This window comes from Diabrotica undecimpunctata, chromosome 9, assembly GCF_040954645.1.
Source record: "Diabrotica undecimpunctata isolate CICGRU chromosome 9, icDiaUnde3, whole genome shotgun sequence".
Taxonomy (NCBI): Eukaryota; Metazoa; Arthropoda; class Insecta; order Coleoptera; family Chrysomelidae; genus Diabrotica; species Diabrotica undecimpunctata.
In genome coordinates this window covers 9555791-9580583 of record NC_092811.1, presented here as the reverse complement: position 1 = coordinate 9580583, position 24793 = coordinate 9555791, and the positions used below count along the sequence as shown (strand labels likewise).

General features: G+C 33.6%; 1 protein-coding gene across 5 annotated transcripts in view; it reads right to left on the bottom strand.

The window, feature by feature from the left end:
- The window catches only part of LOC140449495 (uncharacterized), a 267953-nt gene that overhangs the window by 106121 nt on the left and 137039 nt on the right, over positions 1-24793 (bottom strand). Inside the window, exon 1 of one of the 5 annotated variants that reach the window (XM_072542681.1) lies at positions 6575-6854. The exons of the other annotated variants lie outside the window; for them this stretch is intronic. The gene's annotated coding sequence lies outside the window, so the exon portion shown is untranslated. Of the gene's footprint in view, positions 1-6574; positions 6855-24793 lie in introns of those variants that run through there. 5 annotated transcript variants of the gene reach the window in all.

Sequence of the window (24793 nt, the reverse complement as noted above, 5' to 3'; positions counted from 1 at the left end):
TCGGATGCTGCTCCTTATATGGTGAAAGCAGGACAAAATTTAAAAATATTTTTCCCAGATTTAATACATGTTACTTGTGTCGCGCATGGATTAAACAGAGTTGCAGAGGAAATACGAAAAAAGTTTCCTCTTGTAAATACCATGATATCCAGTGTCAAAAAAGTATTTCTTAAATCTCCTATAAGAATTCAACTTTATAAAGAAATGCTACCTAACATTCCTCTTCCACCACAACCTATTTTAACGCGATCATTTTGTTAAAATAAAGAACATAATTGATACGTTAACAGATGAAAGTTCCCAATCTCTTTTGGATTCTAAACAAACTTTTCAGAGTAACTTGCTTCAACAAGAACTTTCATTTATAAAATCAAATTTTAGTTTTGTTCAAAAAACAATTACTCAGTTAGAATCACCAAAACTGTCATTGTTCGAAAGTACAGCATTAATAAAAGAATTTGCGTCATGTTGTCGGAACGTTAGAGGTAATATTGGAAAAGATATTTTAAAAAAATTTGAAGCTACTATGGAAAGAAATAAAGGTTACTATATTCTTTCTGAAGTAGTCAGTGTTCTAGCTGGAAATATTTCGGAAACAATTAATTTAGAACCAAATGTTTTGGTTAGTTTGAAAAATGCTCCCGTTACATCAGTTGATGTTGAACGAAGTTTTTCCATATATAAATATATGTACTCAGACAGAAGCCACAAGTTTTTGTTAGAGAATTTTGAACACCACTTGGTCATTTATTGTTACCATAATTCTAAATAAGTTTATTCATACTTAAAAATGATGTAGTTACTTAAAATAAATGTAAATCTTAATGAATAGTAGGAAATATTTAGTTATGTACACTTTTTTTTTAAATAAAATTGTTACTATTTTACAATTTTTTTATTTATTTGTATGCATATTTTGTAAAATATTTGCATATTTTCGGGTAAACACGTGCATATTTATGCGCATATTTTCTACATTTTTATTTGCATATTTGCCGAAGTCTAGTAGTAAGCAATCAACTGTCGTCATCTTTTAGTTATATTCGGTAGTCTTGTTTTTTTTACCAAAAGAAATAAAGAATTTAATAATAAAGAAACAATAAACCACGATTATCACTTTTCAATTTTTATTTTTAATTTAAATCTTAAGACAAATTACCTCAGATGAAATTTAGAATCTTCTTGGAAAAGGAATATAAGTAAATAAATACAATAAAAGCTATTCAGAAGTTCATGACAACTGGTTCCTTAAATTAAAATAGGAAATGTTACCTCCAAAATTCTCAAATTTAAGATCTACCTGAAACAAGAAGCTAAGGTTCTACATATCTTAGATTCTTATAGATCAACAATTGCAGTAACCAAGTAACTATTCTTTTGATTTATGCCTCTATATCAGACAACTACTTTCTGTTTTAGCTAGAAAAATAGCATCATAACCATAACAATCGAATTATACATCAGAAGTTACACCATAAGCCACTAAAATACATATTAAAAACTACACAATCACTGCAAACAATAGAAACATCTGTAATTCGATAACACAGATGTCGTAAACTATGAAAAAGAAAAATTAAAATACATAATGTGCTTTTAGGGATAATTAATGTCTGTTATAGATTGGATTAGGATACAATCGTCAATGAAATAAAAGCCATTCATTAAAATGGGAAACATATCTGCAAAATTTTCCAAATTTGTTTAAAATATATATGAAAAAAGTTCTAAGAGACGAAATGTACCTACAAAAATAACATATTATTTTGAAAATTTACAGAAAATCGTTCTGAAACTATTTTCTTGTGGCATTTTAAATTAATTACTATTTAAATGGGAATAAGCCACAATTAAAGGTTAAAATACGTTTATTGACGTTTCAATTTCCACTTCGGAAATCATTCTCAAAATACAAACATTAGTAAATTAAACAAATTTTTTTTTTGTTACTTAGTGAAAAAATTCTTCTAATAATTTAATTTTATCTGACTCATCTATATTGACAATTCAGACAGACATACCTTATACATTTTAAAGTAGACGACTTTAAAATGATATTGCCAATATTGTTGAGTTGCGTTCCTGGGACGACTTTACTTATAAGATAGTTCATTCGATTACATGAAATCAACTTTAACTTGAGAATATCCGTCAGAAAAGATCATAACATGTAATTCGTCTTTAAAAAGACAAATACATGCCATGATGATAGTAAAATTCTCCTGTTAGTGATTCCACAGTAAATTATGAGGGAAAAACCAGGAAAAAACCTCATAATACTATCCCGACATGGTAAGTATTTGATCGTGCATTTAGTTTACCTTCAATAAACACCAAATTCCGATTTTATATGTTTGTTATTTAAAAAACATAAATGATGTATTCTCTATATGTTACTGACTTACCAATACTGGTATTTTCCTTTTAATAACTTCCTCTTTCAATATGGGTAACCAGATCCTACTACATTCTGCCGAGGAATTCGCGACGCAATTGGTCTCATTTAGCTTAATTAGAGCCGCTTCTTTGATTTTTCTCTTGAATCTTTGATCCGTTTCTTTTAGGACTATATTTGAATCATTCCATTGAACCCTATGTTCATTATCCCATGCGTGTTTACAGATTTGAGATCTATCAAATTCTCTATTTTTAATATAGGATTGATGTTCACTTATTCTAACATTTAATGGTCTTGATGTTTATTGACGAATTACATGTTATGATCTTTTCTGACGGATATTCTCAAGTTAAAGTTGATTTCATATAATCGAATGAACTATCTTATAAGTAAAGTCGTCCCAGGAACGCAACTCAACAATATTGGCAATATCATTTTAAAGTCGTCTACTTTAAAATGTATAAGGTATGTCCGAATTGTCAATATAGATGATAAAATTAACTTATTAGAAGAATTTTTCACTAAGTAACAAAAAACAAAATTTGTTTAATTTACTAATGTTTGTATTTTGAGAACGATTTCCGAAGTGGAAATTGAAACGTCAATAAACGTATTTTAACCTTTAATTGTGGCTTATTCCCATTTAAATAGTAATTAATTACAGAAAATCCTTTTAGTTGAGGAGATATGTTGTGCAATGCAATTTTAGATTCCCCATGTCTCTAATTACATATTTATCAACGACTGTTTTGCCTTGCAATTCTTAGAAGGCACAGATTAAAGCAGAAATCTGAATTTGGTTTCGAAAATTAGTTTACGGATTTATTTATCAGATGTCGCTATTGCGTCCAGATGTAAGCCATTTTAGTGTTGATTCTACTATGACAGGAAAGATTGTTTTCACGTTCAGAGCGTTTGTGAATAGCCGCTCCGAAGATCCCTTTTAGGGTGAAATATGTATAAGCGGATACACAGACCCACTATACGTGAAATCAAATCTTAACTGTCTTTCCTCAAAAATTTTGATGTTCTTGAGATTATCACGGTTTATGAAAAGTCTTCGCTCATAGATACCGTACAATATAATGAACGAACATATGGAAAAACTGTGGACTGCGGAGTAAAATGTACTTAAATTTGCGTTGGAACCAAAATATGTTCAACATACATCGGTAGAAATAGGTATTTTATAAGTGATCCAAGGTTGTGTACTTTAGCTGTTGCTATAATTTATTTTTAGTGACATTTTAAAGAAAAGTACCCAAGAAAATCAATGACAACAATTTAGGTTCAACAAGCGATGAGTCTGACTACCAGCATAACGGGTATATACGCATCAGTATCTTATTCTTTTTGCCTTCTTCTTTATCTCCTCATAGAATGTTGGCAAACAAGTCAAGGAATGACATCCAAACTACCTGGTAGATCAAACTAGGAAATACGTCTCCTTCCTCGCCTTCTTCTTCCTTGTATTTTACTTGAAGCAAGCTATAATGTTCGCATCTCATGGTAGTCATGTTTGTCCTTTCCAATCCTTCTTAACACTTTTGAGGATCATATTCTGCTATTGGTCATGGCTCAAAAGCCTCCAATATGTTTATAATGTCCCTCTTTAAAGTCCAATCTTTCATTGTGATGTTTCAATACCCTTTTCTTTCTGTTGAATGAATTTCTTTCTTAACATATTCTTGCCATAATTTCTTTAACGTACTCATTATTGATGATTGTAGTTGTGGACTCTCTTTACTTGTTCTCTATTGATTGTTAAGGTAACTCGATGTTGCTGAGTTTCTGTGACTTCCATGAACTATGTATCTACTCCTCTGTCAAGCATTTCTTGTAGATCTGCCAAGCCTCCTTTTTATAAATTTCCTTAGTTCTTCCATAGCTTCCTTGCTTATTTCTTCTGAATACATTCTGAACAAAATAAGGGATAATAGAAAAATGTTTTCTTCTTCTAATACAGATTTATGTTCATAATAAAGGTTGCTGAAAATTTTTCACTGGACAATTATGAGGCGGTTATGATTGAATTCCAAGGAGGTAAAAGGTTTTTATTCTGAATGCAAAATGTTGCTGTTGTATATGCTGTTCAATTGTTTGATATATTCTTCCATGTGTGACTTTAGAATTATAGAATGCTACGTATATCGTGGATAGATAGTTACCAATATTGAAGTCCTACGCAGAGTTAATAAAAATGAGAAGTCGTTCAAACTATTGAAAAGCGAAAACTTGAAGATTTTGAACATGTCATAAGAGGATCAAGGTACAGACTACTACAGTTGATTATGCAAGGTAAAAGATATAGAGATATAGAGAAGCACCAATAAAACGAAGTGCATGAAAATAATCACGCAACTACAAATCCTACGGCAACTTGTAATAGACCACGACGTCATCGAGAAGCAGTTAACGAATTTGTATACATGGGAGCGCTCGGCAACACTGAAAATAACACCATTGCAGAATTTGCACGGCCAACAGGTGCTATTTTATATACAAAACAATAATATACCCAGTCCTAAAGTACTAAGGCGAATCTATGGAATGGTGAAAGACAATGGCATGTGGAGAGGACGATGCAACTTTTAACTTTATAGAGTATACCAGATATCGTAAGATAGGATGTCTGAGGGAGAAAGAGCATGTAATGAAGATGGAACAAAATGACCCAGCTAGAAAAATGCTCATTGAGAGACCAATTGATTAGAGAAGAAGAGGAAGACCTTAGAACAAGGTTCCTTGATAACATCGATGATGACACGAGATTTATGGGAATACGTAGGGATGAATGGAGGAAATTCTTGATGAGGCTAGGACTTACGCAGGGTTTTCAAGCCAAAATGATGATGATATGAGAGGAAGAAGGCTCTTTGATAGGAAATTCGAGAGAATGGTTTAATAAAATCCCAGTTTTAGAGCTTCCATAAATAAAGTGAAAATTGCCATGTATCTCACGTTCAATAGAAGACGGAACTTGAAGAAGAATGGACCATAGAACTTATTACTCCGGGATCTTGACATTCTTTTGCATATTTATTAGTCCCTCTTTCACATCTATTGTTTCCGTTTTCCGAGTTTTTTTTATCAATCCTATTAGTTGTGTTGGTATATTGAATTCTTTCATTGTTTGTATTGAGAATTCTCGGTCCATATTTTCATATTCAAATGGGATAGCCCAAATTTGACGAAATGCCACTGATGATGCTGTAGAAAGCGAAAGTACTTGGGCAAGATTTGATTATTAAAATTGTGCTCGATATTTGCCTTTAATTTTTCAAAGTACATTGGTATTTGCCAAATATTTTTGCTGCGTTTGGTCTAAGCCTTTTATAAATGCCATATTATTTTGTTTACAGCGTTTAACAGCGTGATTCCACGGTAGTTTCCACATTCTAACTGGTCTCCATTTTTATATAATATAATATTCCATTCCGCTGGTAATTGCTTATTTAACCATATCTTTGTTATCAGCTCATGTATTTTTGTCAGTGATGCGTCTTCTCCTTCCTTCAGTGGCTCTAGATTTATTGTTCTTTAATTTGTCTACAGCTGCTTAATGATCATATGTGTCATTTGATCATAGCTTTTTACTTCTTACAAACTTAAGACCTCTTTCTTAATTACGAAAAACAACGACTGGTATTTCTAGCAAACTAGAAGAATTTTGAACGTAATCCACTACATTAGTACAATCAGAGACGAAAATGCCACTGAACGACATGCCCAGATTGGTTTATGAGATTTTTTTTAAATGGCCGTAAATATTGCCTCAAATCTCATTCTACTAATACATAGAGTCACAGAACTCGACTCACAAACACACAACACAATAGGTACTGGCCAATATAAATAAGAAAAACAATGACGAAACCTGAAGAGATCAGATCCCAAGCAATGATCATCCTATTTAATAGCATCAATAATATAATTAATATAAAGCAACAATAATAATAAGTAAAAATTGGTCTGAACTATTCATTAACAGGAATAAACTTGAGCAAGCAAGCAGGAAAAAAGATGACCGCATCTTAAACAGGTTATTCTTCATTAAGTGAATTAAAAGACAAATGTGAAATGTCTTCACAAACATAATATCAAATGGCAATCTTAACTAATTAAAATACTTTTGATAAATATTCATTCATGTAGATTTTAATATCCAATTATTACCTTCTAAAATGTGTCCTGTAATCTTGAGGATCAAACACTGAACACGAAGTGTACAACAAAACACAGATGACCAACACACACTATTTCACAATCGAGTAATTTTTCAACAAACACGTCACCATAACTTAAAAACTGGTACCTATACCCGCAAGTGATTCAACCGACCGGAGTCACAGACGTGGTATCCTCCGGCACGTCGCGAAGGAAACTGGCACTACCACGGTACCACTACAACACAGCGTACTCTTTACTACAACCACAACCGGACCAGACCAGCGGCGACTCATCGTATTTGAGGAATGCATGAAGAAATTTTCAAAGGCTTTGAGACTCAGGGTAGGGGGTGTTGCTCGGCTGAACAGTTCTCCTATATGAAGAACGACAGTAGAGGTGGGCGCAAAACAGTGGGATGCAGCTTGGAAAATAATTTTCAGAATAAAAACTGACTATAGGTATTTATTTGGTTTCTGCTTTTAGATTTTTATACAAGTGTTCATTTTAGATTTTTTTGTCAACATTTCATATTTCATAGCAATCAAATACCCCATTTGACTTTTGGTTTAACTGTGTTTAATTTACTTGTTCTCGGTGTCTAATTAGTCATATCTAAAGGGCGGATAATATGCAACTTGCATTTTCATTTTTTTGTGAATTCGTAAAAGTTACTTTTTTTACACTTCTGGCAATTATTAGCATATTTTATCAAATTTACCTGAGCCTTGCCCTGTTAGTTGTATAAAGTTGCATTTTCAATTAAAAATATTTACGATATTTCTACCTGGAGGGATTACAAAGGTCTTCCAATTCCTCTTCATCTTTATTTTCTGTGATTTTAGTTTATCAATACGTCTATTATTCTCAACAACCCACTAATATATCAGTAACTTGTACAAAGTTCACAAGTGCATTACAAATGGATACCACATCCACCAAAAAGGATTATTGAGAAAAGACCTAAGCCAGAGGCAAGAGATTTAAGCCAATCAGCTGTGTCCCGAGTGCAACGTCGATACCAATAAACTGGTAATTGTATCCGCAGACAAGGAGAAGGCCGTAAACGAATAACAACGGAGAGAGATAATCGATTTCTTGTATCGAAATTCCTGAGAAATCGATATTTGACAGGTGCTAATCTCAAAGAAGAGCTTAGAGAGGTCCGAGGTGTGGTTACCAGCGATTGGACAGTCAGAAGGAGATAAAAAGCAGACAACCTGATACCAAACAACTCAGCTACGGGTCACTCGAACCTGAAGCCCAGAAGCAAAGGCGATTAGAATTGGCTCCCAAACATCCCGACTATGAGTCAGGTATTATCCGCCTATGAGGCGGATTTTCTATGTTTTGGCAGACATTTCCATGGATGAGAAAACCGAGTTCGTTTTCGTGCCTGGTGGAAGACATAAACGAGGTTTAAAGGCAGATCGCTACATCAGAGTCATTTTGGAGGAACATGTGGTTCCATACGTGGGATGTATTGGTGCCTATATTTTAATGCACGATGCCATATTGCTCGAGTCATCACCACCCTGACTGAAATCGGTATAGCTATAATAAATTGGCCTGCGTTGAGCCCAGACTTAAATCCAATAGAGATTGTTTGGGATGAACTTAAACGAAAGGTCCGGCGCAGAAATCATTCACCACGGAGCATAATGGAAAGCAATGCCTCAAGAATTTATTAAAAAAGTCATCCGATCCATGCGAAGTCGATTGGAAAGTGTAAATAGGAGTAGGACTGAAAAATATACACATTTATTTTGTAATTGATCATTTCTCTGATCATAACATCTTTCTTGTGTTAGTTCCAATGATGAATATTTGGGAAACTTTGTTTGTATTACATATTGATTTTAAAATGCGTCCTCCAAATACTGCAATAGCAGTTTTTGTAAGTTCAATAATTGTTAAAAGTTATTGTTTGCACATTATATATTTTTATTTTCATACTTCTATTGAAACAGGAGGCGTAATCCCAAATCTCGCTTTTGAGTCGATTGTTTTGCACTCAAGTACTCTAGTAGAACGCCGTGCTTAACGTTGTCGAATGCTTTTTGATAATCTATGAAGCATACAAAAACTTCTTGGTGTTACTCAAAGAAAATTAACTTAACCTAACTGTTGTGAATTTCCTTTTCCTCAAATATAAAACGAGAACCAAACTTCTAAGTATTTGATTATGAAAGACTTCGATTAATTAATTTTGGTCGAAGCAACGTATAATTCAAAGTTGCAGAAATATTGTGAACTGCGAGTTTAAGTATTTTTATTTTACTTGAGCACATTTAATTCTACAAACACTTTTATTTTACTATTGGTCTTGAAAATAACTGAGTTTAAATGGCTACTTTGCTATGTCGAGTATGTTCATTTAACATGTAGAGAGAGCGCGATGTGCACTAAAGCGAGATATGGTTCTGTTAACTTAGAACTACGATATATAGTGCGTATAGAACGACGAGATGAGTGTCCTACTAAGGACGAGAAGTTGGGTGTAAGAGCATAGAGATAATTGTCCGATTGCGGACTAGAGATTGTGTTTCGTAGAGAGAGCACAAAATATGATTGTCCTAACTGACGACTAATAATCTTTTTTATATGAAAAGGACTCTGATTTATGAGATAATAAAAACTTAAAAGACATTTAACAAAAACTCGACCTTTTCGTGATAAAATAAATATGGTACAGGGTTGGATTTTGAAAGAAATATGTACATAATCGTATTTAATAAAGACATATATTAATTAGGGATGTATTATGATATGTTACAACATTTTCTAAACAATAGTTTGAATAAAAACAATTAATCTTTTAATGAAGCCAAATTGTGTGTCTCCGCTATTTTCTTCGAATTGAAGTATACTCGATAAAACTTAAAAATATATAGTGTAGAAAGTATACAAATATTTTTATCTGCCGTAATCGGTTATATAACCTTTTATTATAAATATATAAGATATATGTAAGTATAAATTATAAAATGGAATTCTACAAACAGTGTGTTTAGTCAAAGATCCACAATTAGGTTACTATTCTCGTTTACAAATTTGGAATTTCTAAACGACAAATAGTGGTAGTAGTAATTATTTTTAAATTATAACCAAATTTCCAAATCAATCATTAAACAAATCTATTTATATATCAATTTTAATAATATTAAACATATAACATTAGTCCGAGTACATGGAAAAATCAAATTAGAAATATTCAAAGATATATTAAATAACCGAATCCGCTCCGAATTAATTCGAAGTGTATTGTAGTATTTTCTTTTTTGATAAATTAAAAATCAAAAAAACTACACTGAGGTAAAGGCTTTAAACTAAAATTAATAATACAAAAAGACGTATTTAGATTTGTGACAAATGAGCTTGGTCTAGATCTAGAGAAGATAAAGTGAAAATTAGTAAACAATGAGTAAAATAGTTTTCACAAAAATGACTGATCTCATCGTCAATATTTTTGACTTTCTCCCCATGCAAAGTCGGCTTCCCTAATTAGATTTCTTCTTGACAGTCATAGCTTTTTTGTTTCTGGTCAATGCTTCTTTATAGCTTAGGTCATACCAATATTAATCTCCTTCACGTACATGCCCTGCCAAAGCGTCTACCACTAGTTTTTTTTTGGCCAAAATGATCTCTTATTTTGGCATCAACTTAAACTTACTTTTTTATATTAATTTTTTATCTTATCCTTGTTTGTCGTTCCAGTCATCCCTCTAAGCAGTCTCATTTACACCACATTTACTCATCGTTCATTATGATCGTAGATCATAATAATTGCTCTTATAGGAGTTGTACAGAATTTTCATTGGTTTCTTTTTATCACACAAAATGCAACTCGCTTTATATATATATACATAACAACGCTAAAAGGCTTGTAGGCCCCTGGCTTTCAAAAAACTTCCCTCCATTTTTTCCGGTCCCTTGCTTTCTCTCCCCAATTTCTCACGCCTATTGCTTTACTGCTTCCTACAATTTCTTCTTTGGATGTCCTCTTCTTTTTTCCCATTTCTCCCTCCTTCAGTATTGTTTTAACATTTCGAGACTCTGGCATTCGTATAATGTGACCAAGCTATCTAGCTCTTTGGGCTCGTATTTTCGCCGTAATTGCTGGTTTTCCATACATCCTTATTATTTCTTTATTCGTTCGTCTTCTCCAAATATTTTTCTCTGCCGTCTTTATTCCTCAGAAGATTTTTCTGAGCACCTTTCTTTCCAGATCTCTACTTTCTTTTCTTCCTGCTAGTTCATAATCCATGTTTCACTGGCATACATCACTGTAGGTCTGGTTACTGTCTCGTAGACTCGCAGTTCAGCTGTTCTGGACACATTTTTTGCTTTCAGTAATGAATTTAGTGACCCTATCGCTCTGTTTCCCTTCATTAATCTTTTGTCTATTTCTTGTTCTTCTTTTCCCTTGTTCGTTCTGGTTACTCCTAGGTATTCAAATTCAAACACTTTTTCAAAACTATAGACAGTCTCTGCTGCTTCCATGTTGATATATTTGTTATTATTTGTTATGTCTCCTCTGATTTCCATATATTGCGTTTTTGTTTAGTTTATTATTAATCCGAATCTTTTCGCTTCTTGTTCAAATTTCTGGAAAACTTTTTCTAAATGTTTTTTTGTTCTCGCTAATATCACCACATGATCCGCGTACGCTATGCACTGTCCCCTGCTATTGAAAATGATCCTGTTTATGTTCATATTTGATCTTCTTACGATTTGTTCTAATACTAGGTTGAATAAATTCGTTGATAGCGAATCACTTTGTTTTAAACCTCTTTTCACAGCTTCCTTCCATTGTTACTCAATTCATCGTGTTCCTAAGCGTCATTCTCACTAGCCTTATAAGCTTTTCTGGTATTTCTAATGTTCTCATGGCCTCATATTCGCTCTGTGCGTGACTGACGCGACACCTACCGCCTTCATCTGACAGTTTTGGAGTCTACCAATTTTCAGGTTAAACATATGACATTAATGACATATGTTTGACATTGTTAAATACAGGCGAAATTGACAATTATTAATAATTAACTTTTTAACTATATTTTTTCAGTTTATGTACAAAATAAATGTAGTATTAAAAACTGGGTTTCTCAAAATTCATCATAATATATCTTTTTAAGCCCAAACGGAAAAGAAAAGTTAAAAATCTAGTACTGGCAAATCAAGTTTTTCACGTGAAAGAGCATATAATTAAAAACAGTAATAGTAAAAGTTATGATATAAAAGCTAAAGTCATCAGGAACTTTGCAGTTAGCTTGAAGCCTTATAAAATATCATTTAAGGTAAATTATTTAAATATTTCCTATTTTAATTGCATAAAAATGATGTTATGTGATATTTACTTTTTCATATTAATCGCACGGATCCATCTTTTTCTTTTCTCTAATTTATATGTAATCTTTGGAAACCTATAAAAACTACACTTGCTATTTTTGCTATTATTAGCACAATTAAATACGCAATATGTATTTGCACACATTTTTGATAAAATTTATGCGTATAAGACTCCAATTTTGTCATATTTCGCCGTTACGCACGCTGGCATCGTTTCAAGGTACCCCTACCATGGTCACGCACGGAGCGAATAGCATCGTTCGATTTAGGGAGTCATATACTTGTTTAAAATCGATAAATAGCATATGTAATCCTAAGTTTTGTTCGTAGCTATTATTTTGTATTAATTTTAACATACTTATTTGATCAGTAGGGGTTCTTCCTGATCTAAAACCTACCTGGTATTCTCCAATCAATTTGTTATCATATTTTATTAATCTTTTCCTAATAATGTTTGCAAGTAGTTTATAGACTGCTTCTAATGTTATACCTCTATAGTTTTCGCACTCCGTTTTGTCTCATTTTTTATAGATAAGAGCGCTATTCCATTGTTTCAGCATTTCTTCCTTTTGCCAAATTATTAGTGTCAAGTGAAATATCCTTTCCTTCAATGTTTCACCACCTCCCTTAAAAATCAGCGGGGATACCACTTTCTCCTGCACTTTTGTTATTTTTTAGATCTCTTATTATTTCTTTGACTTCATTCAAAGTTGGTTCTTCGCACGTCCCTTCTTCATCTTCTTGCCAATTCTCATTTCCCTTGTTGTTCCTCTTGTTGGTCTGTATTTAATAAATCTTCGAAATATTCCGCCCATCTGTTTAATTTTTCTGCTGTTTTCTTTTTTCTGCAAATTCTTTTCACTTCCCTTCTTCTTGCAACATAATTTTCGATCGAATTTTGGGTGTTTTCTTTACATGAGAAATACTGCCAATTTAATACAATAGCCATATTTAATACTGTTGTTAATTCCAAGGTATCAAATCCAACAAAAACTTACTGATCTAATAAAAAAAGTATATAAATAGAGGTATATAAGCTCCGATTCATTAACCTCCGCGATCATGCTATTTTATTCCTTTGGACTACACAGTTTGGTCTTATGTTAAGGAAAAAGTCTATGCTACAGAGGTAAATTGACGTCAAGAATTGAAGACAGAATTTAACGTCACTTGAATTCAAGCTTGAATGACATCATAGCTGATCCCCAATCGTTTAGAAGATGAACGGATTCTTTAGAAAAAGGATAGACTTGTGTATTTGTAAAAACGAGGACATTTTGAACTCGAATGAATTTTACTTTATGTTCTTGGTCTTTATTTTAATTTTCTTTTTGTGATTTTTTTAATCAATAACTTTATCATTACTTTATACCAGCATCGGTTATAATTTCATAATTTTTAAATCAAAATATTCCGAAAACGGTACTCAGTATCGAGTTTTATCAAGACCCTTCTGTATCTGTATAGTAGAGAGGGCGAGTTAAGTTTCACAGCACTTAGGGCACAATTGACCCATTGTGCATCCTCCCAGGGAGCTGTCACCCTTAGCTCATTGTCCATCCTGCCATTTCTAGAAAGGTGGACAAGTCACCAGGAGACATCTCTCTTATGTGGACAGGTGTGGGCCAGGACTCGCCGAACGCGTACTCTCGTATTAACGATAACTCCGGGCATTCACATAGGACATGCTCTACAGTTTCGTCTTCTCGTTTACACTTCCTACATAGAGGTGTGTCTGCTAGCCCCAGTGTGTGGAGGTGTTTGCTTAGTTGACAATGACCAGTTAAAAAGCCAACTGTCAAACGTAGGTTTTTCCTGGTCATTCCCAAGTGCTTTGATGTTGACTCTTCAAGGTTACTTAGTGTTACCCTGGCAAGTTTACATCCTTGCCCTTCTACCCATCTTTTTACCAAAAAGATCCCCAACCGAAAACCAAAGTCGACCAACCAAAAAGATCCCCAGGTCCTAAGAGTCTTAGACCTGCCGCCTTCCTAGATAATTGGTCAGCAATGCGGTTGCCTTTATTCCTATTGTGTCCTTTAACCCACCTCAAGATGATGGTATTACCATCCGCAGCTTGAGTTAGTGACTCGTGACACTCCATTACGCTTGTTTACTATCTGTGCAGATCATTATAGTTTTCCCTGCTATACCTTTTTGGGTTATCTCTTTTGCGGCTATGGAGATACCAGTCAGTTCTGTCTGAACGACGCTGGCATTTTTGCCGATACCCCACTTTATTCTTAGGTTCAGTGATCTGGAGTATCAAGACCCTTAAAAAAGTTATGTTGAATAATACTTGTTATCACGGTATTGACGTTAAGCACTTAGTTAAGTCACAGTTACAAAATCACATTCTGTTCCTTGCCGGCCCATCTCCAGACGAGAATCTCAACTCGCACAATGGAATTCACGCCGGGCAGGTACAATCGGCTCTTCAGAAGACAAAAGGTTAAGTATTTATGGTTACTTGTGTGTTCTTGTCTCGAACAAATTTTGAAATAATGAAGAACTGTCAATGAAGGTACTCGAGAGCTGGTGGTTGGAAAACTACCTGAATCTTCCCAGAATTCTTCTAGATACAATACAATCATTAGCCTTTTAGTTGACTTAAAATAACAAGGCGTTATCTCAAGAAAACATTATCTTGGTTTGTTAAAAGGACCATAGCTGAGACGTTTGGGCACCTTTTTATAGCCCCTTTAAGTGAGATTCTTGGAAGTTATCGTTGAATAATAAATACGAAATGAATAGATAAATGATAAACACTTTCTTAATAAACTACAAACGATATTAATCTTTTTTATAATAACTACGAACTTTTCATTCTATAAACCGTTTTAAATGTTGAATTTCCAAAAAAATCACCTAAAGTGAACATTGGATTTGAGGATTATTTTGTATAATCGTGTTGATCGAGTTTCTAGAAATGTTAGGTAAATTAAAGAGCTTTTTAATGTGGTTATTAACCAGATTATAAGTATAAGTATAAGTGGTTTATTTTCAAACCTTTCCCTTAAAAGTAACCATGCAGTAGCATATTATACTTCTTAGTTCTGTGGAATTTTCGTCTCTGACAACTGAAGTATAAACAGATTTCCGAATTCGACCCAGAATACAAATGTATTCTGGAAATATTATCAAGGCAAAAACAGACATCCTTTACAAAGTCACGTACATATTAGATGAAGATGATGGAAAAAGTTCAAATAAAAAAAACTAAACAATAATAACAAATTAAAATTGCTGGCACTTCAATTTTGAAACTCTACAAACAACATTACAAACTTCAATAAAACTCGTCGTTTTCTCCACCTAATAGCTGAAATAGTACTACAACAAAGATAACATTCGCTGAATAAAAACACTCCAACAAGATTCTCGTTGCATAACAAAGTTTCTTTGTTAAGTTCAAGGTATATTTACTTAGAAATTATCAGTATATCAACAAAATTAACATGATAGCATGTATTGTGGTTAAAATTGGATACAAAGGAAACAGCGTTTAATGAAAATGTTGACGTGACACCGATAAAGCACGAAATACTTTTAACGATTTAAGTTGAGTTTTCTGCTTCTTCTGACCTAATTAGATTCTCAATTAGTCAGTACTGTCAATAACACTTATACAAATTATAATAACCACATACTAGATAAGGAAAGTTAGTCAAAATTATGCCTTGTTTAAGCAACTTTGTCAACTTCTATTTATCTATCATTTTATTTTCTTATAGTTTATTCGTCTTCCGGGTTTGGACCGTGTCATTTGTGAGTGACCCAAATGTGGGTTCATCTCGACGTTTCGCTACAATTGTATGTAGCTTCTTCAGGAGAACAAAAAAGAAAACAAAAGACAGGAAGATGGGTAGTTAGCAAAGGTAACTCAGTTACTCAACGCAACCAGAGGCGAATACTAACTACCAAGATGGGCATTTGGTCACAGTAACTCAACTACTTAACGCAGCCAGAGGTGAAAACCAAATGCCAGGACAGGGATTCACGTCCAACAGCTCAGAACACTAACGCGTCGAGAGGCGGGGAGTGAATCCGACATCCGACGGGCGACGATTACTCCGCTTCCGCTACCGCTCTATTTATAGTCGCGGTGACCTGTCGTGTCGGGACGTATCGGCACACTCCGTGGCGCGAACGTCAAGAAGCGCGCGCTGGCCAATCATGTGGCTGCATCGTGGTAGCGGGACCGGACGGCGGCTCTAGACTGAGATTCCAGATGGGAGACAAGTAGTATCCTTCCTCTCGATTGATATTATGTGGATTTTTTCGGATCTCTAGAGATTCGCGGATTTTCCTGGAATAAAAGAAGGGGCTCTTAGAAATAATATGGGTTTTTTCTAACAATATGGAATGACCGGTTTCTTGGCAGTGTTCTGCAACTGCAGAATGGGAGAAAAGACCTGATCGAATGCATCTTTGATGCTCTTGAATCCGAGTTTTGACGGAACGACCAGTTTCGCCAATATACACTTCCACATGAACAAGGAATAGAATAGACACCACAGGAAGATAGGGGCGGTAATGGGTCCTTAGGAGAGGGTAGATATTGTGAGATTTTCTTGGGTGGTCGAAAAGTAGTCCTGTTACCTGATACCTGATACCTTCTTTGCGATAGTCCTGATACCTTCTTTGCGAAGAATTTTGCCAATCCTATCAGTGACACTTCGAATATACGGAAGAAATAATAATTCTGACTCTGGCCGTGGAAGCCTACGATTTCATTTTATTTTCTGTTTATTGATTTTTAGGTTATCTAGTGATCTATTTTGTGTTCTATAATCTAGTAAAGAAAAAAAAGTAGCAGAATTTGTTGATAATTATAATTTTTCTGTAATAAAGAATCCTGTGTTATTATCCATTTTCAAATCGAGAATAAACATTTTCGGTAAACTCATCAAGATGCTATGGAAAAAAGAAATATCCCGCTGCTTCTGGGATATTAAAAAAAGAAACGTCGAAATCTATGAACAAGAACCAGAGATACAGTTAACAGCTTCTTAAAGTCGGCGATTTTGAGGCCACACTTTGAAGCTTGTCGACGATTCCGTTGAAAGGCAATCTTTTTCTAATTTAAAAATAACCGAAAAAAGCAGAAACACATATAGCATAGAAAGTGATGGAGTCGAAGAAAGCTGGGCAAAAATTAAGTCTAATATCTTAGCCTCTGCCAAGAAAATTCTTGGTGAGAGTATATGTAGATAAAAGAGCCGCAAACTGCAGCTCTGAAAAGATTTGTGGTTGTTGTATTGAACCACGTACGTAGATTTTTCAAGCAGGAAAATCTTCGCCTTCCTGGTCCTCGTTTTCCTTCTACTTTTCCTTGAAGAATTAATTGCAGCAACGCATATATTCCGCTGTTCCTCATGATGTGACCAAGGTATTCAATTTTGTCTGTTTATACCATGTTTTTTTATAGACCCAATAGGTTACGCATAATAATGTTGTAGATAAAATCTTTTTGGAATAAACTTACCTTATTCTCACGCAAAATTTAAAGTTTTTTTATGCATTTTTTCAAAAAATCTACTTTTTGCAATAATTACGACAACAAATTTATCAAAAGCATTAATTAGACACCTGTATCAACGAGTGTCAAAGGGAAAATCGTTAGTTCCCTGGTCTAAAACTATGCATTAGACATTACTAGACTTCGGCAAATATGCATATTGCATATTTTGCATATTGTGCATATTTTATGCAAATATTTCATATTTTGGCATATTTGTATAAAAGTTTGCATAAAGTGCATAAAAGTTCAGATTTTTATACTGTATTTGAAAATTTTTAAACATACCAATTTATTTCAATTCTTGTATAAAATTTTGTAGTCATTTTAATCAAGAAATGATCTAAGTACGTAATATCTACAGGTACAAAACATTTACAATTTCAAAGAAGATCAATTTAAGTAGCCCTCAACATTCTTAGAAAGTCTCGGTCACTGAGGCATTCAGTTATTGGATAATCGCTAAGGGTTCGCTCATTTGCATTTTATGATCTAATCCCCAAATCTATCTACAATTTATTGTATCTTAACAGCAGGTAAACGGCTAATAGTTTTGTTCCTAATTTAGGGATTTTCCAAAATCTCCCAGTTTATTGAATTAGGTACCTAAACATTTCTAATTTGATGCTCAGATTTGTAAATCATTTTTGTTTTGATATTCAAAGCGTAAACACTCGTTGTGCGTAACAAAAAGGAAGATTGTGATTTTATAATGCCTAAAACAACCAGTGCTTCAACTTGGATTAAACCTTATAAAGAGCTGTCTATGGATATGGGAAAAATCTACTGTTCAGTCTGTGGCAAAATTGTAAGTATCTAATATTTTCTATTAAATATCTAATATTTCATACATACAGGGTGTTTCCAAATGATACTTACAACGTTTGACTGTAGATACTTCTCGAAAAATTGAACAAAACGATATAGTTAATGAGGGGTCAAACTTATTTACTTTTCGAGATACAGGGTGTTAAAATTAAAAAAAATTAAATTCTTTTAGTTAATAACAACAATAACTTTAAAACCAATAAACGTATTTACTTGAAATTTAGTACTCGTAGGTTGTTTTTAAATGAAAAATAGCTTCCTTTAGTGAGAAAAAATTGTCCATGGTACAATACAATGGTGTGTATTTAGAAAAATTTTTCACCTTTACTTTTTTTTATGAAGTCAGCTATTCTAAAACACAATTATTTTTATTGTAATTGAATTAACAAAAAAAAAACTTTTGTTGAATTTTAAAATAAGTTATATGATGTACTAATGGTTAGTAACAAAAACTAATTTGTGGATTAATACTGCATTTAAAACACTTAGCGAGTGTTTTTTTTTCCAAACCAGTTATTTGATTAACCAAAAACACCTTGTATATTTTTATATTTTAAAGGTTGGGTTAAAATAAAGGTTTTTATTTTTATTTATAGATAGCATGTGAGAAGAAATTTCAGATAGACCAACATGTGAGAACTGCTTCACACATTGCAAAAAAAGGAAAAATAGGAGGAAAACATCAAACTTCAATGGCTAAATGTTTCCAATCTACTTCAAAAAAATTAGATGAGCAAGAAACTTTTAATGAAGACTTGTGTCGCGCATTAGTGTCTGCAAACATACCGCTTTCAAAATTAGCAAATGTAAATTTTAGTTCGTTTCTAAAAAAATATTGCAAACTTAATGTTCCAAGTGATCGGTCTCTAAGAAGAAATAATGTGAACGGGCTATACTCGTCGGTGTTAATTAATATTAAGGAAGAAATTGCAGATAATTATTTTTACATATCTGTAGACGAAACCACTGATTCCTCAGGAAAGTATATTGCTCATTTATTGATTGGTGTTCTTAAAAAAGATACCTTACCAAAATCTCATCTTATTTCATGCCAGCAACTTGAGAAAACAAATGCTTTAACAATTTCGCGTTTTATACAAGAAACATTAGCAACTTTTTTTCTTTCGACAACTATTCCTTCTAATAAATTACTGCTTATTTTATCGGATGCTGCTCCTTATATGGTGAAAGCAGGTCAAAATTTAAAAATATTTTTCCCAGATTTAATACATGTTACTTGTGTAGCGCATGGATTAAACAGAGTTGCAGAGGAAATACGAAAAAGTTTCCTCTTGTAAATACCATGATATCCATTGTCAAAAAAGTATTTCTTAAATCTCCTATAAGAATTCAACTTTATAAAGAAATGCTACCTAACATTCCTCTTCCACCACAACCTATTTTAACGCGATGGGGAACATGGTTAGAAGCAGCTAATTTTTATGCAGATCATTTTGTTAAAATAAAGAACATAATTGATACGTTAACAGATGAAAGTTCCCAATCTCTTTTGGATTCTAAACAAACTTTTCAGAGTAACTTGCTTCAACAAGAACTTTCATTTATAAAATCAAATTTTAGTTTTGTTCAAAAAACAATTACTCAGTTAGAATCACCAAAACTGTCATTGTTCGAAAGTACAGCATTAATAAAAGAATTTGCGTCATGTTGTCGGAACGGTAGAGGTAATATTGGAAAAGATATTTTAAAAAAATTTGAAGCTACTATGGAAAAAAATAAAGGTTACCATATTCTTTCTGAAGTAGTCAGTGTTCTAGCTGGAAATATTTCGGAAACAATTAATTTAGAACCAAATGTTTTGGTTAGTTTGAAAAATGCTCCCGTTACATCAGTTGATGTTGAACGAAGTTTTTCCATATATAAATATATGTACTCAGACAGAAGCCACAAGTTTTTGTTAGAAAATTTTGAACACCACTTGGTCATTTATTGTTACCATAATTCTAAATAAGTTTATTCATACTTAAAAATGATGTAGTTACTTAAAATAAATGTAAATCTTAATGAATAGTAGGAAATATTTAGTTATGTACACTTTTTTTTTTAAATAAAATTGTTACTATTTTACGATTTTTTTATTTATTTGTATGCATATTTTGTAAAATATTTGCATATTTTCGGGTAAACACGTGCATATTTATGCGCATATTTTCTACATTTTTATTTGCATATTTGCCGAAGTCTAGACATTACCATATGGGCGAAAAAAAAAATAGACTTCTTTTAGCCAAAAGAACAGCGTGGTTTTCGTACAGGATATGAAACAATATCTACAAATCGTAATTAAGAATACGTCTTTGCCTTATACTAATTTTCGTACAATTCCGGAACGCGTGTTATAGTGAAAGATTGACCATTCCTGAAAGCTCTAAATAAACGTATATTCGATCACAGATGTCTCATTTCCAACATCTACAAATATTTTGAATAAAACTGGCAATCCGCCTAATGCAGAGATAACTACCGTAATTTAACTGTGAACTACACTGTATATAATCTCGGAGGAGAAATTTATGTTTCTTCCGCGAATTCTGTTTGTTTTACCTTTTTAATTCGAGCCGTCACTTAGAGAAAGCGTCGTTCGATTACGGTAATGATTTACGTGGCGCCTCTGGTTCGGTTTGATTCCTCGAAAGTTTTAGTGAATTACGATGTTTATAAGCAACTTCCAGAAAACTCTAAAATCCTAAGCGAGTGAGCGAGTTTCGACCGTCGTCGCCGGTAGCACGCGATGCCTTTATCCTTGACACTGAACTTGTTGGCAGCCGTGTCAGTTCAAATGAAATGTAGAAATTTGACTTGTTACATAATCTAATGCTTCGACCGTTTTGTTTACCGGTATTTACGACTGTTGTAAGGAATAATTGCTCGTCTCGCAAGGAAACCGACGAAATTAACTTCAATTTTATAGGTATTTGCAAAATTGGTAAATTTAGAACTAAGAAATTGGACTAATTAAAATAGTGAAGCCATGACAGATATTTTTAATTTATTTATTTATTTATTTATTTCCTCCACAACAAACACATTTTACAGAATAAAATGTAATTATAAGTAGGGATTTTGACATTAGATATAAGGTAAGTCAGGGTAAGAGCGAACGCATTTTTCTAGAGATGATGTTCATGTCACTATTAAAACTGAAGTATGCATTCTAGAATAATCACAATTAGTATATAAAGTCATTAGAAGTTTCTAATTAGTACTGATTTAGTAACACGTGTTAATTATGCAAACATTATCAAATACAATTTTTTTTTCGTTACCTGATCAAATATTCTCACTTGCCCCAGACTGTGGGGCAAGTGGGAATAGCATGTGGCTATTATATGTCTTGTGTATTTCACTATGTATGGGGCAATTGCGAATAAGAAACATAAAATTTAGTGTCAGTAATATTTATTTTTATAAAAAGTCCAAAATTTTTTGATGAGAACAAAATATAAAAGCTAAATTTCCTAGCATACGAAATTCAATCCTTCGAAAGATACACTGAACTGGAACGATTTTCCTCTTCTATTTTCTACAGGATCTGGCAATATCATGACAATATTTTCCCTGGAAACAGTGTCAGTGTCATCATTATCTGGCCAGTAAAATGTATAATTGTTATTCTTCTTTTTCGTGAATTTAACAATTGGATTGTTGTTTTCCTGGTCAAATCCCACTATTGTTCCAATGAAGTGTTTCACGGATTTCTTTCCGGTATATTTCACTACAAGCCACTGTCCAAACTCAAAATCTTCCTTTAAATTTTCAATATTGTTGCCCATATCGTCATCTAGTATGTCCTCAACCAAATCATCTAGCGAATCATTATCCAAAGAATCATCATCTAACGGTGGATATATATCAGATAGCTCATCTAACGAATCATCATCTAACGGTGGATATATATCAGATAGCTCATCTAACGAATCATCATCTAACGGTGGATCTATATCAGATAACTCGTCACTAGAACTGGAACTATGCTGTTTTCGTCGTCTAGATTTTATTTTCCGCTGATACTTTACCCCACTGGTGCTGGGCACTGCTTCAATACTATTGTCTGCTTTTTCTTGTAATTTTTGGTAATAATCATTACTGGTTATAACCTCGGCACCGGGAGTTACTCGCGTTTTCTTTACTGGTTCCAAACGAGACATTGGTGTGACTGTTTTCAAAAGCAAGTCTTCAAAAGAAACCAATGGCGGTAAATCTTCTAGAGTTGCTTCCATATTTTCGTCACCTTGATTCGCAGTTTTGTTATTTATCTCCTTCCAACGTTTATAGGCATCTGGGTGAAATTTATCTTCTTCTACAATGTCATTTTTGTATGGGAATATTCCCGCTTTCCGAAATCCGCTTTGGATGATTTCTGGCTTTGTACCATACCACACGTCACGAACATGTTCAGAAAATGTTCGCTTCGGCATTTTTATTCCTTGATTTCTTCGCTGCCAAGCCACCAATTTTTTGTCCCACTCAGTCTTAAAGGATTTAAACACGGACAAATCTAAGGGTTGTAGTAAATGCGATGTGTGTGGCGGCAACTTGAGAATGGTAATCTCATTTTCACGAGCTAATTCGATGACTTTTGTATTTACGTGAGTGCTGTGACCATCATATATCAATAATAGTGGTCTTTGTTGTCCCACAGCATTCAAAAATGTATTTTTTAAGAAATTGACCAAAACGTCCGTTTCCATCCAGCCGTTTGGAGTAGCTGCATATGCTATATCAAGATTATCTAGGTCCTGTGTTGCCATCCACTGGTCCCATACGAACTTTCCTTTAAATACAATACATGGTGGTACTTTGTCTCCAAATGCATTTGCCGCAGATAATATTGTTAGATTCTCCTTACCTGGACCACTCGTAGTTCGCGAACACGGTTTACCTTTGGCTCCTATCACCTTCACTCGGGATGGGTCAACGCATAAGCTGGTCTCGTCCAAATTCCATATTTGCTTAGGCTTATCATTAAGATCTAATTCAACAAGAGTGATCTTTAAGATCTCAAAATACTTATAAATGGGAAATGGATCATACATCTTCTTCCTTGCGTACTCAACCGATTGGGGTTTCTTGAGAGATAACTTATATCTTGCTTTAAAGCCGGTGAACCAGTCATGACCAGGAATATTATTTTTAAATGGCGTTCTTATATTATTTTGTGTAACAAAATCAGAGACAATCAACAGAACTTCACGTTTTGACAATCCAAAGCCCCATTTTTCTAGAGTTTTCAATCCTTCGGCTAACTTGCGTTCATGTTCGGCATGAATAACTGGTCCTCTACCTAATGAATCACTTTTTTTTCCTCTGACACCAGTTAAATGATTGTGCAATGTTGTTTTTGGAATTGCATAATTTCGGCTTGCTGTATGTAGTGTTGTTTTTCCAGATCTGATATCTTCCAGTGCTTTTTGCAGCTGTTCCTTACTATAAGATGTCGCTCTCTCCGTCGTACGTTGATAAATGCGAACCATGGTAGCACCTAAAAAAGAGTCAATCATAAAAATTTTAATCGGTGCAGGTGGGAACGTAACTAATTATTCCTAGTTCCCACTTGCCTCGATAAAATTTTATTGAGGCAAGTGCGAACATTAGTGTACGTGGCCTCTAAGTAGGGTTATGCATATTGAAACAGGTTTATCGTATTTACGAAGTGCACTTTTACACTAAAATAATACGGCTAATAATCTTACCTTGAAAATCTTGCTATTGCAGAACACTGGGGTAAGTGCAAATTTGACAAATCAAGTGGATTTTTGCAGATATATGTTCAATACCTCAACTCTCACATGTACTGTCGGTAACGTCGCTCCACCGTATACAGAACACATGGTTATGAAGTTGAGTAACGTTTACACTAGATTTCGCTATTTTACTATCGTTGGTTGAATTACGGTATTGAATAGTCGCACTTGCCCCAGATTCTCACTTACCCTGACTTACCTTACCTACATGCTAAGATAAAGTGATTTATCTAGATTTAATTGCTTTGATGTTGGTGTTGAAGATATCTATGTCGCTATTTTTTAGTACATATTATATTGCACTGCCCCATCATGTTGTTTATGGGCGAGCAGTCTGCCTCACAAATAAAAAAAACAGCCCTCTATGATTTAACCTTAAGCTAATCTTAGGTACCAAAAACTTTATATAGTTGATCAAGAATATGTCTTTATATTTTAAGTTATTCACCATATAATATACAAGTAGCATTGTTTGCATTTTCCGTCTCTGTTCCAGTGTAACAAATTTGAAAGTTTCAAGCATACCTACTCCGGTAAGACACCAAGTATGGATAAGAATTATATTTTCTAACATATAGATATCTTAAAAAACTTTTTTGTACCTTTTCTATTAAATCTATATTTACTTCTGCATGGGGTGCCCAAACTACAGAAGCATACTCAAGATGTGGTCTTACCAAGGAATTATATAGTTGAATTATGCTATCTATCATCTTTGATTTTGAAAAGGCATTTGATCGCGTTCAGCATACCAGACTAATT